Raw genomic sequence first — 13416 nt, forward strand, 5'->3', positions numbered from 1 at the left:
ATCCAATTTCTTTATTCATTTTCTCAATTCAATTTCATCATTTACCACTGCATATATTGCATTTTAAAAAAATATAATTCATCAAGGTCAACAAAAGTCAATCAATGGTCAACTTTTGAATATTTTGAACCAATTTACTTTAATTTCTTAATTCATTTTATACATTCATCTCAACTCATTTGCCGCCTTTTATTCCATTTCATTAAAAGTAGTTTCTTACATTAAAAGTCTTTTTTTAAAAAGTCAAAACAAAACTCAACAAAGTGAACTTGAGCATTTGAGTGCAAGGTTTTCAATTTGTTCATTTCCAATCCATCCCTTCATTTCATGCATTTTTACTTGGTCATCATTTAGAATTTAAAAGTCAATTTAAAAGCAAATAGGAAAAAGTCCAATTTTAATGTATGCATTATTTTGAACATCATTATTCATGCCAACTATCCATACCATCACCATTCACACAAAGGCAAGTCATGGCATTCCATATTTTACAAAGCACATGCAATTTAAATTCCCATAACCATGTCCATGTTATGCAAACTTACATCATCATTAATTCAAACACAACCAAACCAAATTTCTCATATATTACACTCATACAACAACATCATCATCATCATCATCATCATCCATGATTCAACAAAACTAAACTCAATTTTCCATTCAAACATTCACATATATCACCATACCAACTTAACCAATTTAAACAACAGTACATCCAATTTTCCATAATCATCAACATCCGAGATCAACATTAACCAAAATAAAAAACAAAAGCAAATGAATTAAAGTGAGCAGAAAAAACTGAATGAAGCAACAACATAAGTCATTAAATTCCATCAAAATTACTCATCCATAACATTACACATCCACATACATACATGGAAGCACACAAGTGTTTGTACACAGTTCACCAAATGAAGTCACGTTTTTACCTCATCCTTGTTTCCCTCCAAAAACTCAATTGCAATAGATCACACTTCCCTTGCCCACTACCACCTCACCGCTCACACTTTCCTTCACCCTTGAGTTCACACGAATTCCTACCAAATCCTCAAAATATCTTTATTTTTTTCACACACTTACAAGGATCACACATGCTTATCACCTCGCTCTCATTGCCTATATAAACACACTTCAATAAGAAGATAAGAAAAAATGAAAATCACAAAAGCTTGCACCAAAACAGAGCGACACAATTTCCTTGATTTCACGTATTAACTAAGTGGGAATTAAGAAGAAGAAGAGTGGTAGAAGTAGCATAAGGAGAAAATCATTCAGAAAAAAGCAAGGAAAAAGATGTATCTGAAAAAGTTGATCCTCACTGGAATATGGAGATCTTCTCCAAAAACGTCATATTCACCGAAAAATCACGCTCTCTGATCATGTATAATCTTTCACTTTTTGCGCAAAAACTTGATGTCACTATGTAGCTATGATTATGTTGAGCACTTCCCCCGTGTCAATTTGGTCTAATGCATGAACACGACCATTTAATTTTAAAATTAGGTCACGTTGTTCATATTGTTCTTCCACGTTTTTTTAGATTTTTGAATCGTGCTTATTTCCCATGAAATAATTGTATGAGTAGCTTTGTTAGGTTGTGCTAAACTTGCTTCCATGCTTGAAATTGCTTGTTTATTTGAATTGAAATCAAATCTAGCTCAGTTCTTAAATGAACCTTAAGCCTCTTATTCGTCAACGCTAGAGCTAATTTGTTATTGTTAGTCTTTCTAATACACTTGCCATGAATGTATGTTGATTTTCCATTATGTATTTCTGCACCATTCTGCTTGTTCTCCATGCTTGATCTGATCTACGTGAGGTAGAAGAGAGAACAAAGAAGAAGAAGTTCTCTCTCTCTCTCTCTCTCTCTCTCTCTCTCTCTTTCTCTCTCTCTCTCTCCATCAGATGGATCTGATGGTTTATTTTTGTTTATTTTAAATTTAAATAATGCATGTATCACTACCTGATTGTTTAAGTTTGGATAATTGAAAAGGGGATCTGGTACATGATCCTCATGCGTGACTTCTCCATGTGTTTCAATTATGGACTTCTGATGGAATCAACTGGCTAAAGTACACATAACCTATGATCCTAATGCGCTTGATCAAAGGTAGAATCTGAGCCACTGGATCCATTGAAGGGCTACGCGTTAAGCCTTGGGTTATTTTGTTGTTTTTATTCAGTTTGGGCCCTTGCAGCTTGGGCCATATTTTATTTTTGCTATGTTACCCTTGCTTCTCTTATTTTGCGCCCGCTTTACTCTTTTTATTTTTTTATTTGCTTTTGGGCCAAGCCCATTCCATTTATTTTTTGCTATGCTACACCAACCTGCATACTTACACCTTCTCTCTTTATTATTTTTGTATTCATTTATTTTTATTTTATTATTTTATTTTATTTCATTATTTGATTAATTAAAAAATCATTTAATTGAATAAATAAAATCAACCTTTCTAAGATAAACATAAAGTACTTGATCCACATCAAGTAATTTTCAAAAATATCTCACTACCTCACCATTTAATCAAATCCTTTTCAAATTAATTTCAAACTAACGTGAATCAAACACTTGATCAACATAAAATCTTTTCCTAACTTAATTGAAAATGCTTTGAAAACCCTTTTCGCAAATAAATCGGATGAAAAGGATATTGGGGTGAACACTCCTTTAAAACCTTGAATAAATGGCCCTGAGACACACATGTTAGGTGTGAATATGGAAGTAGAAAAACAGTCTAGAGGGGAGTGAATATACCCAAATTAAAATTCAATCATTGTTTTCCAAAATCATAGTGTTTTCAAAACTAGTTACGAGCAGAAGGTTTGATGCAAAAGTGAAAATTATACAGTATGAGTATTGATCAAGTCAACACGAATCATTTCACAAATATCAAAGATTAATATGATTGAAATGCTCGATATGAATTGATTCAATTGTGTAATGCATGAGAAATGTTTACACAATGATTCAATTGATGAAGTTCTAAATTCAATTCGCTTCAGATTATTAATCATAAGACTAGCTTAACCAGTTATCCAACTCCAACAAAACCTAATGCTTACCTAATAAATCGCTATCAAGAACAAATGATATAATACGACGGAATTGAAAAACTTAAGCATGAAATCACTACAAATTTGAATGCCAGAGTAAGATTGAGAGATATGACACCGATATTTATAGTGCTTTGCATTTGTCATCGCTTTTCCTACGTGCACTCTTCAATGATTTCCCATTGGAAGCTGCATAGTTCCTTGTTATTTGAAAAATGTTTCCAAGAGTTCATACAAGTCACCAATTCACAATACAACTGATAAAATAAATCTCCTAATTTGGATCTTGACTTGTATACAACACATTTTTTAAACTCTTCAACATAATATTTACTCGAATACGTTTCTTGAATCTTCCAATAACACCAATTCTTCTCCAAGCCTTCATGTGTAGCTATCAACTCATTGATCCTATTGATTCCTTGAGCGGTGAAATTGTTCGAAGATATGAGAAGACCTATGCCTTATCCGTAGCCTTTCACACAGTCACTACTAGGACAATTATGGAGAGAAGAACCTACTTCTTTTCGATGGAATTTGTCACCACCATTAACAATCCCTGAATCTTTCTAACTACCTGAAAGCTCAACAAGATCTCCAATAACGATTAGTTTCAAGTGCGCGCCTCCTTCAATCAATTACAAAACTCTCGTTATCAATATTTGAACTCAATTGAAGTTGAAGATGCAAGAATTTTGGAGACAGGCTTTGAACACTCAAAATAGAGGAAATTGATTTTTCCCTAAATCACACTGAAAATAATTATCAGGATGATATATGTTGTTTTGAAAAATGATGACAAATTTTTTTTATGCGTGCTTGAGATTAAGCACGAAAGGTCACCTTTATACCTAGTATCTTGGTCATGCATTGAGTTTGACTCATTGGATTCTTGTTAGGTCCTAATTTCCTGTATTTTTTGGTACATACTAAGGTCCTTATTTCATGATAAGGTAATTCGCTCAAGCCTTTGTATCTTATTTATCTTTACCTTGGAGGTTCTTTCATGAGCAGTCTTTAAGATCTCCCAAGCATCTTTAGCAACAGTGCAATTGTTTATTAGTATGAAGATGTTCTTGTCCACTCCATTGAATAGAGCATTCAAAGCTTTGAAGTTTCCCTAAGCTAATTTGTCATCTTCATCATCCCAGTCTTCCCCAGGCTTCAGCTCATCAGTGATCTTTCCATCTTTGTCTCTAATCATTGATTGATCCCATCCCTTGACCATATATTTCCAAGCCCTGCTGCCCATGGATTTGATAAAAGCCACCATACGTGCTTTCCAGTAGTCATAGTTGGTTCCATCAATAATGGGTGGTATATTCACAAATCCCCCTTCCTTGTCCATTGTACCAGAAATTATCTTCCCTGAATCTCACCCAGAAACAGAGCAGGATGCCTGCTCTGATACCAATTAAAATTTTGGTATACAGATATCAAATGTCCTATGAGATGTCGAGACACTGATATCTGATCAATAACAGGACAACTTACATATAGAGAAACATACATTAACAGAACACAAAGTTGTTAACCTAGTTTGATGAAAAACAACACCTACATCTGGGGGCTACCAAGTCAGGGAGGAAAATCCCTAAATAGTATTAGTTTGTAGGCCTTCTGCAAACTATCTCCAATTTTAAGTTAACACCCTAATCACTACCCGTGCTTAACTTCTACCTAAGACTCTCCTAGGTGTGATACCCTTCTCACCTCCCTATCGATCACAACTGTTATACTTTAAACAATTACAAGAAATTCAGAAGTCGCACTTCACAGACACACAATCACTCAATGCTTAAAAGCTTATGAGTGATTGACAATTCTTACAACCAGTTAACACAGTCCTACTCATATATCAAGATGATATTTGAGAGACTCACAAATAACTCATACATTCAAACCCTAATACAATCAACTATCTTATTTTCTTCGTCTCCAATTAGGTTTTGAGACATTCTATATATAGCCATAGAATGAACTGGATTTGGGCCTTGCGCTCCACGTGAACCAGTTGTACAACATTAGATTATAAATCAAAAGTTTCCTAAAATGTCTCAACATTTAGAAAACAGAATTTGTTAACCACAATTAGAATCTCGGATTCCTCAATCACGAACGTCACATGGGAATGCTTAATATTCCTAGAATTATTTGTAATTAGTTAAACACAAACATTGCCAAGAGCAAAACCTGTTTCAGACAAGATTTCACAACCACATATTAGGACATCTTCTTCAACATGTTTGCAACTAAGTTAGTTTTACCAAAATTACTGCCAATAAAAAATACAAGGAATTAACAAAAGTCAAATGCATTACACATCATGTTCATCAATTCAAGTTCATATCAAAATTCATCTAAACATCAATTGTATTCATACCATAAGCATCAAGGTCCATAAAAATTGTCAAACAAGCATCAATTCCCATTCATAAACCATAAAAGTGTCCATCACATGAAAGAATACAAGAAACTGACAATTTTGGCCAAGTCTTAGCTTTGATCAACAGTTGATTTTTTGGTCAACTTTGACCAAAGTCAACCCAATTTATTTTTCACCATAAAAACATTACATAACCAACCATATCCCTAACTTCATCTCCCATGGCCATCTTGACCTTGAGCTAACCATTTGAATTTGGATTTCCACCTTATGGCTTCATACTTGCATTTGCTTGCCCATGCCTAAGTGTGTTTGGTGTTGGCCTTGTTGCACCCTGCTAGTATGCACAATTCCACCAGCATGTGGTCTTACATCATGCACACAAGTGAGTATTCAGCTTCTAATCATTGAGTTGCAGAACTCAGTTGAACTTCAAACCACCCTGTTGCTAACAAGACCTATGCTAATCATGCCAAATACCAATCTGTCAAATGCTCACCATCATCATGCATAGCCTATTGAAATATCAGCAAAAGAGACCAGGTTAGAACAAACATCAAGGACAATCCATGAGTGAACCCATAAGAATACCTTCCGAAACCATGAAGCATATGCCAAGCCACATACCAGGGAACAAAGTCAGACCACAACACCATCCAACAGCAATGCAACATGTTGATCAAAGCAGGTGGCAAATAGTTCATGACATACTGCAAGCATCATAGTGCAAAACAGTTAGCATCCTGCAGAGACAAATTCAAAATTGTCAAGGCAATACCAGACCTACAATGCATCAGAATGCACACCATGCAATTGCAACACAACATGACTAAGAACATGCACCAAAAACATGCAAATCCTGCTTAAGGCCGGATTAGGAACTAGCTTGCAACATAAGCATACCACTGCAGACCATAATCAACACAAAAACACTATTATAAAACCCTGCAATAAGTCAGCAACCACATCAATAAATCTGCAATAATTTCCGCAATAACAATGCCTTAACCAAGCCTACAAAGTCCAAACAATCTCAATAATATCAGCCTGTAACACACAAACTACAACAGTAGCATAATTGCTCACAATAGCAACACAACAATAAGAAAAACATCAAACAAACCATAACAAATATGCAGCAGGTAAGTGCAACAAATCCACAACTCAATCTCACTTTCAGTTGGAAATGCACTACACAATGCTGCAAGTCAATCCTGCAACAACATAATGCTGCAACATCCCAACAAATCTACAACAATCAAAGACAACAAAGCAATGAACACAACTTCAATATGAGCACAACAATTCAACTCACCATCTCCAGCTCAACAATCTTGCAGCATGAAGGCAACATTTCATCCTGATCAATCAACCAGTTTGCCCTACCTTACTTCCATATGAGTTACCAACCTGAAATTGTCAAGCAATATGCATCAACCCAAACACAAGAAACCTGTACCAGCTACAACCAACACATATAACATTGCCTAAACTAATTCACAAGTTCCATTTCACAGCACTAACCAAGCTTGTATTAAAGGGTAAACCTGTTCAGCAGATCATCACTCATGATTAAGCCTAATTCCACTTAAGTTTCAACCTGCAATAATCAGTCAAAGGTAAGAGTTTGAGTATTTTAATTAACAAATTTAGACTCATTCATTCAATCCACTAACTAACTGAGTTTCAATCCACTAACTAACTGAGTTAACAGTTAACTCAGTGAGCCAATCGTAACAAACTCTAAGCCTCACTCCAAACCTACATGAAATTCGAACCTAATTCCTATTTAAACACCATCATCATCATCATCATTATCATGCTGTCACTTTTGTCATCGCCTTCAAGCTCAGAATCTCACTCTGCAAAACCTTTCAACCCTCACTCAGAGCTCCAAATTCATAACAATTGAAGCTTCTCATCGAAGCTTCAATCAGGTTGAGCTGAACCTCACTCCCCTCACTGATCAGAACAAGAAGAAGTAGAAGAAGGAATATGATACGCAAAGCAAGGATTTGAATCATTATACATGGATAATCATATTTCTCCGGTATTTTCTTGAGTTTCGTCTTCTTCAATTTCAACGAACACCTAAGCACACCTCCGCTTCGAAGGTTGGTGAAAACTCATTTTCTTGACCACTTCTTTTTGCTGTGATGTAAGCCTCTGCGCGAGGAGTCAAACCCATATGGTTTGAGCTCCATTTCTTTACTCATTGGTCTGTAATTGAGGATTTGAGACCTAGGGTTTCCACTCTAGTCTTCTCCAATTCTTGAGTTTGGCGAAGAATTAGAGATATCCATGTTTAAAATGAGGACCAGCGAGTTGAGACGGTTCTCAGGGTATGTTGTGTTGGATGATTGGACCTCCGCCGCCACCGGAGATGATTTTTGGCGCGGAGGAAAAATGTCTCAGACCATATTTTGAATGTGTGCGCCTCTGGTTTGTTTGGCAAATCTGTTCATTCTGTTTGGATTTAGGTTTGGGCCTTGTACATCTGGCCCATGAATTCGGATTGACACCAGACTTTGCATCGCTGCACCCCCCATGAGATTGGCAGTGAAGAATGGGGCTCTGCTTTGAGCCCTATTTCAAGTTCAGATCTCACCTTTCTTGGGCCGAACCATGTTGTTTGGAGCCCATTTTACTTTTTTGTTTCTTTAGTTAATTAGGAGTTTTTTTAGACTAATTAGTTTTTAAATACATTTCAATTAGGTTAATCAAATTTAGATTTTAATTTTAGAAATTAATTAGGTTTTTTCTCAATTAGATTTAGTAGATTTTTGAAATATTAAAATTGAATTAGTTAACATGTTTTGAAAATTTTATTTTTTGATTAGATTTTAGAAATATTAGGATTATTGACTTCATTAGTTTTAGTTAGAAAATTAGAACTAATTAGTTTAGAATTGATTAATGGAGTTTAACTAGATTTTTCATGATTATAATTTACCCATAATTGGTGAAATGACAATTTTACCCCTTTGGGGTTTATCTTGTTATTTTTAGCCATATAATATGCATGCTCCCTTAGGATTGATCTAGACTTAGAATTTTAATTAGTTTTAAATCAAGTCTTTGATTAACAAATGCATGTTCCCCTTAGGAATAACCTGTGAATTCAATTCTAACCATTAGATTAGGATTAACCATAGATTTCAAAATAATTCAAACCCTTAATTCAAGTTGATCAAAAGCAATTTTGATCAACTAAATCCTTTGATCTTGTATAATCCCACAGTCTAATTCAAGTGATTAAAAGAATCTTGACCACTTGATAAGACTCTTTCTATAAGCTGTGGAGCTCGAAGCCTCAAGTCAGATTCTCAATCAAGGCATCCCTAGTCATATCAAGTAGCAGATAATACAAAATACATCAATGGTGGCTCTTCAAGAGTTTATTAATCAAGGTTAGAATTGTGTGGCATTAGCCTTAAGCAATATAGAATAAATGAGAATGGAGAATTCCATTAACTCATTCTGGATATCTTTGGGTATGGGACGCTTAACCCAATTGCTCATCGTATTCACCTCTATTCATAGACTTTAGCACAATTCAAATCATATGATTGACAAGTCTCTCCCTTCATAAAGCAGCATTGCAACAACAAGTAGAAGACTCTACCAACAACTATTAATCATAATTCAAGTTGCATGCCATGAGCCTTAAGCAACAAAGAATGATGAGAGTGGAGAATTCATATCCTTGTCTAGGGTATCCTTGGGTACGGGACGCTTGACCCAGTTACTCAAGGTATCCGCCTTTGTTCATAGACTTTAATGAAACATGAATTGAATGATTGATAAGGTCTTATTGTCACAGGAAGAAGCAAATATTCTTCTACAGCAACTTCAAAGTTAGGATGAGAATTACATGCCACGAGCCTTAAGTAGTAAAGAATGGATGAGAGTGGAGAATTACATTAACTCATTCTTGATATCTTTGGGTACATGACGCTTGACCCAATTGCTCATCATATCCACCTTTATTTATATACTTTAGTATGGTTCTTATCAAGTAACTATCAAGTCTCTTCCATTATCAATCAATCATTTCTTTTGCCCCAATCATCTTGCCATCAGCCCTAGTGGGTTGAACTACGAAAGCTCTGATTTTCTCATTGCACGATGAGAATACATAGGTAGGAGAACCCAGATTCTCCGCGAGCTACCCTATTTATTAACACTTCATTCTTCATTCATCAATTAATACCATCTTTTTGAGATCAAATATACTTCTCCTTGGAATCCATGTACATCCTTTTGGGATGATTTAACGCCAGTCCACCTCGTGAATCAAGAGTTTTTTGGATCGTATCCAAACATTTAATTCCTTATTTTTTGGCTAAGACGCCTGTTTACTCGTCGGTTCAGAGTCTATCCTCCTTCATGGATCCAAGATACCATTATTCTTTGATCTCGAACTGTTTGCTCCCTAGCTAGTGATATACTGTTCCTTGTACCCAACCGTACTTTCTTTTGGGCCCCGCATATACCCTTTTATGATGATATAGTGGTAATCCACCTTGTGAACCAAGAGTTGTTTGGCTCATACCCAGACATTTAATTCTTTCTTTTTGGCTAAGACGCATGTTTACTCTTCGGTTCCAAGTTCACTCGCCTTTGTAGGTTCCCCTGTTACCATGTTGTTGGTACAAGTTGTAATTTTCATCACTTCTCTCCCTTTGTTCTCGTGGTTCCACGAACTACGAATGCTTTGACTTTCATATTGCATAATGAGAATACATAGGCACGTGGACGTGAATCCTTGGCGAGCATAATCCTAATTATTATTCCTTCTGCCTTAGGGATCCATTCATATCTTTCATGAGTCATTACCTACTGTCAATCATTAAACCAATCACCCAAGTGACACACTATTTGTTTTAAACTAGATACAATTTTATTTGGAATTCCATATACATCCTTTTAGGACGGTATGGCGGCAGTCCGCATTTGTACCTAGAGTTGTTTGGCTCGTACCAAAACATTTAATTCCTTTTTTTTGGATAATAAGATTGTTTTCGTATATGGTACAAATTCCATTTCTCTTATGGATTCCAATATACCTTTACCTTTGGTTTTGAATCATACACTTCTTCAGTCATTGTTACCAAACCCTTTAATTCTGTGAATTTGGTCATTCATTTCATTCATCTCCATGATGCATTCATATACTACCTTCATTCACTCCATGTAAGATACCTATTATCTTTGAGCCAAATACACTATCTCTTTGATATCCATCTTGTGTTACCTTGTGAACCAAAAGTTGTTTGGCTCGTACCCAAACACTTAATTCTCCTTGTTTTTGGCTATACCATATAGTGTCAGATGCTTTCGGCTATCCCACATATCTGTCAATGCCAATTTTACTCTTGGGTTCATATCTCACCCCTTGTTGGAGTTCAAACAACATTATTCTTTGGTTTAGACCATACTTGTTATCACACTTCTTCTTACCTCCCACCACTAGTTCTATAAACTACGAAGCTCTGAATTCCTTATTGCACTATAAGGATACGTAGGCATGAGAGCCCCAATCCTCATCGATCACTCTATCTATTCTTTTTCCTTTTCTTTATTCTTTTGTGAGTAATCCTTAGATATAACCCCCATTTGAGCAAGAACAATCAAAATGGTTCCCGTGGAGTACCATGGATGTTAGGGGTGCTAATACCTTCCCCTTGCATAACCGACTTCCTTACCCATCATATCTCTTTCCCCCGGGTTTTATCGATGTTTTCCATTTCCTTTAGGAATAAATAAAGTTCGATGGCGACTCTGTTATATGTTTGAGGGTGCGATACGTCCGGGTATATTTCCGTTAGCTTCAGCTGGTGACTCTGCTGGGGATGCTCAGCCACTTGGAGTACTTCCTAGTCACTAAAAGGAGTCAAGCTTAGTTTTGGTTGCTCTCACTAGTTTTAGTTGTTTATCTTTATACCTTACTCACTTTATATTATTCGTCATTTATTTTATTGCCTTGTATTTCTGCATATTCTATTACACTGGATATCTATATATGTTGTTGTTGGATCGGGGTTGATACTACATGAGTGAAGCTATATACCCGAGCTTAGTATACACACATGATAAATTCGTGGATAGTCGTGTACACCTATGTTTCACGCGTTGGGTTGTCACGAGAGCCACACCCATACTAGATTCACTTGGAAGTACTTTTGTCCTGTGAGAATTCACTACGACATGGTATTTTCATTTTGAGTCGATAACTCTGGGAGACTTTCTAGGGACCACCTTGGAGCATAGTCCATACCTGTGAGGGGGATATGGGTTTTTCTTACAAGAAACCATACACTTTACATACCTTGGTTCTCATGTTGCGTCAAACCTCTGAACTTACAGCAAACAACATATACAGATTATTCAGAATGTATAAGAACTTTGAATCTATGTGATCTATATCATCCCATCATACACTATCATTCATCATGACAAATATTTTTAAATATGCATTTCTTTTCCAAGAATCCAAGAGCCCAGTTTGTTGACTAAGTATCTGAGACGAAGTATGACTTCCGAAAGAAAGAGCATTCATAGTTACAAGCTCGTGGAGCCACAATTGAATGTTTTGAGAGGATTAGGGGCACATCTAGTTCTTGAGAACAAAGATGAATACAAGAAGTCTTATGGCAACCTCCTAGGAACTCTGAATACTGAAGTCAGTACCACGGTTGTGCACACCCTTGTGCAATTCTACGACCCTCCGCCGAGATGCTTTACCTTTCAGGACTATCAGTTATCACCTACTTCGGAGGAGTGCTCTCATATTTTGGGTATTGGGATTAAGAAACAAGTTCCTTATGTCTACACTAAGGAGCTCCATAAATACCATATCCTCACTGAATCCCTTCACATAGGGAAGAAGGAAGTGGAGTTGAACTTGAAGCTTAAAGGTGGAATCCATGGTTTTACCTCAAAGTTCCTGGTGGATAAGGCTAATACCTTCGCCGATGTTGAGAGTTGGACGACTTTCAACGCTATTCTAGCTTTACTTATCTATGGTATCGTATTGTGTTCCAAATATGGAATAATTTATGGACTTGGCTGCTATCCATATCTTCTTGACTCAGAATCTTGTTCCCACTATTCTTGCTGAATCCCTTTGCTGTATAGATGGTTTATTTTGCATCTACCCAGCAAAGGTCCTTTCTTGGAGAACAAACACAATCTAAAGTGGTCTCAAAGGATCATGTCCTTAAACGCCAAAGATATTTCTTGGTATTCTAGAGTTTATGATAATGTCAAACTCATCCTCAGTTGTGGTGATTTCCCTAATGTACCTCTTCTCGGTACAAAAGGAGGAATCAACTACAACCCGAGATTGGCATTACGATAGTTGGGATACCCCGTGGTAGATAAGTTTGATTCCAAGAGTGTGGAAGGTTTTGTTTTACACTAAGGGATTGACAATCCAAAGCTACTCAAGAAGATTATCAAGGCTTACAGAGAGATATGTCCTCAAGGAAGAGAAGAAATGGGTAAGAAGAACTTCATATCCAGGGAAGCTTATACCAGATGGGTGAAAGACAAAGTCAAAGAGATACAGTTTTCTTTGGAATACCATATATACCCTTTTATGACGATATAACGGCAGTCCGCATTTGTACCTAGAGTTGTTTGACTCGTACCCAAACATTTAACTCCTTCTTTTTTGACCAATAAGATTAATTCCCTCTATGGTACAAATCTCATTTCTCCTATGGATTCTAATATACCCTTAACTTTAGTTTCAAATCATACACTTCTTCAGTCATTGTTACCAAACCCTTCAATTTTGTGACATTGGTCATTCATTTCATTCATCTCCATGATGCATTCATATACTACCTTCATTCACTCCATGTGATATACCTGTTATCTTTGAGTCAAATACACTATCTTTTTGAGCTCCATCTTGTGTCACCTTGTGAATCAAGAGTTGTTTGACTCGTACCCAAACACTT

At 36.2% G+C, this 13416-nt stretch overlaps 1 long non-coding RNA gene across 8 annotated transcripts; it reads right to left on the reverse strand.

Annotated features, from left to right (window-relative positions):
• Positions 1 to 5467: 5467 nt before the first annotated feature.
• On the reverse strand, positions 5468 to 7890 carry LOC127075931 (uncharacterized). 8 transcript variants are annotated; one of them, XR_007786703.1, is made up of 5 exons: positions 7476 to 7890; positions 6994 to 7046; positions 6762 to 6856; positions 6074 to 6189; positions 5468 to 5961 (listed from the first exon to the last, which is right to left on the reverse strand). It is a non-coding gene; the product is annotated as an uncharacterized LOC127075931 (long non-coding RNA). The 8 variants fall into 8 exon arrangements; XR_007786705.1 differs by having other exon boundaries at positions 6074 to 6856; XR_007786708.1 differs by having other exon boundaries at positions 6971 to 7890.
• Between the last annotated feature and the right edge of the window lie 5526 nt (positions 7891 to 13416).

The sequence above is a fragment of the Lathyrus oleraceus genome, chromosome 4 (assembly GCF_024323335.1).
Source record: "Lathyrus oleraceus cultivar Zhongwan6 chromosome 4, CAAS_Psat_ZW6_1.0, whole genome shotgun sequence".
In the NCBI taxonomy this organism is placed as follows: Eukaryota; Viridiplantae; Streptophyta; class Magnoliopsida; order Fabales; family Fabaceae; genus Lathyrus; species Lathyrus oleraceus.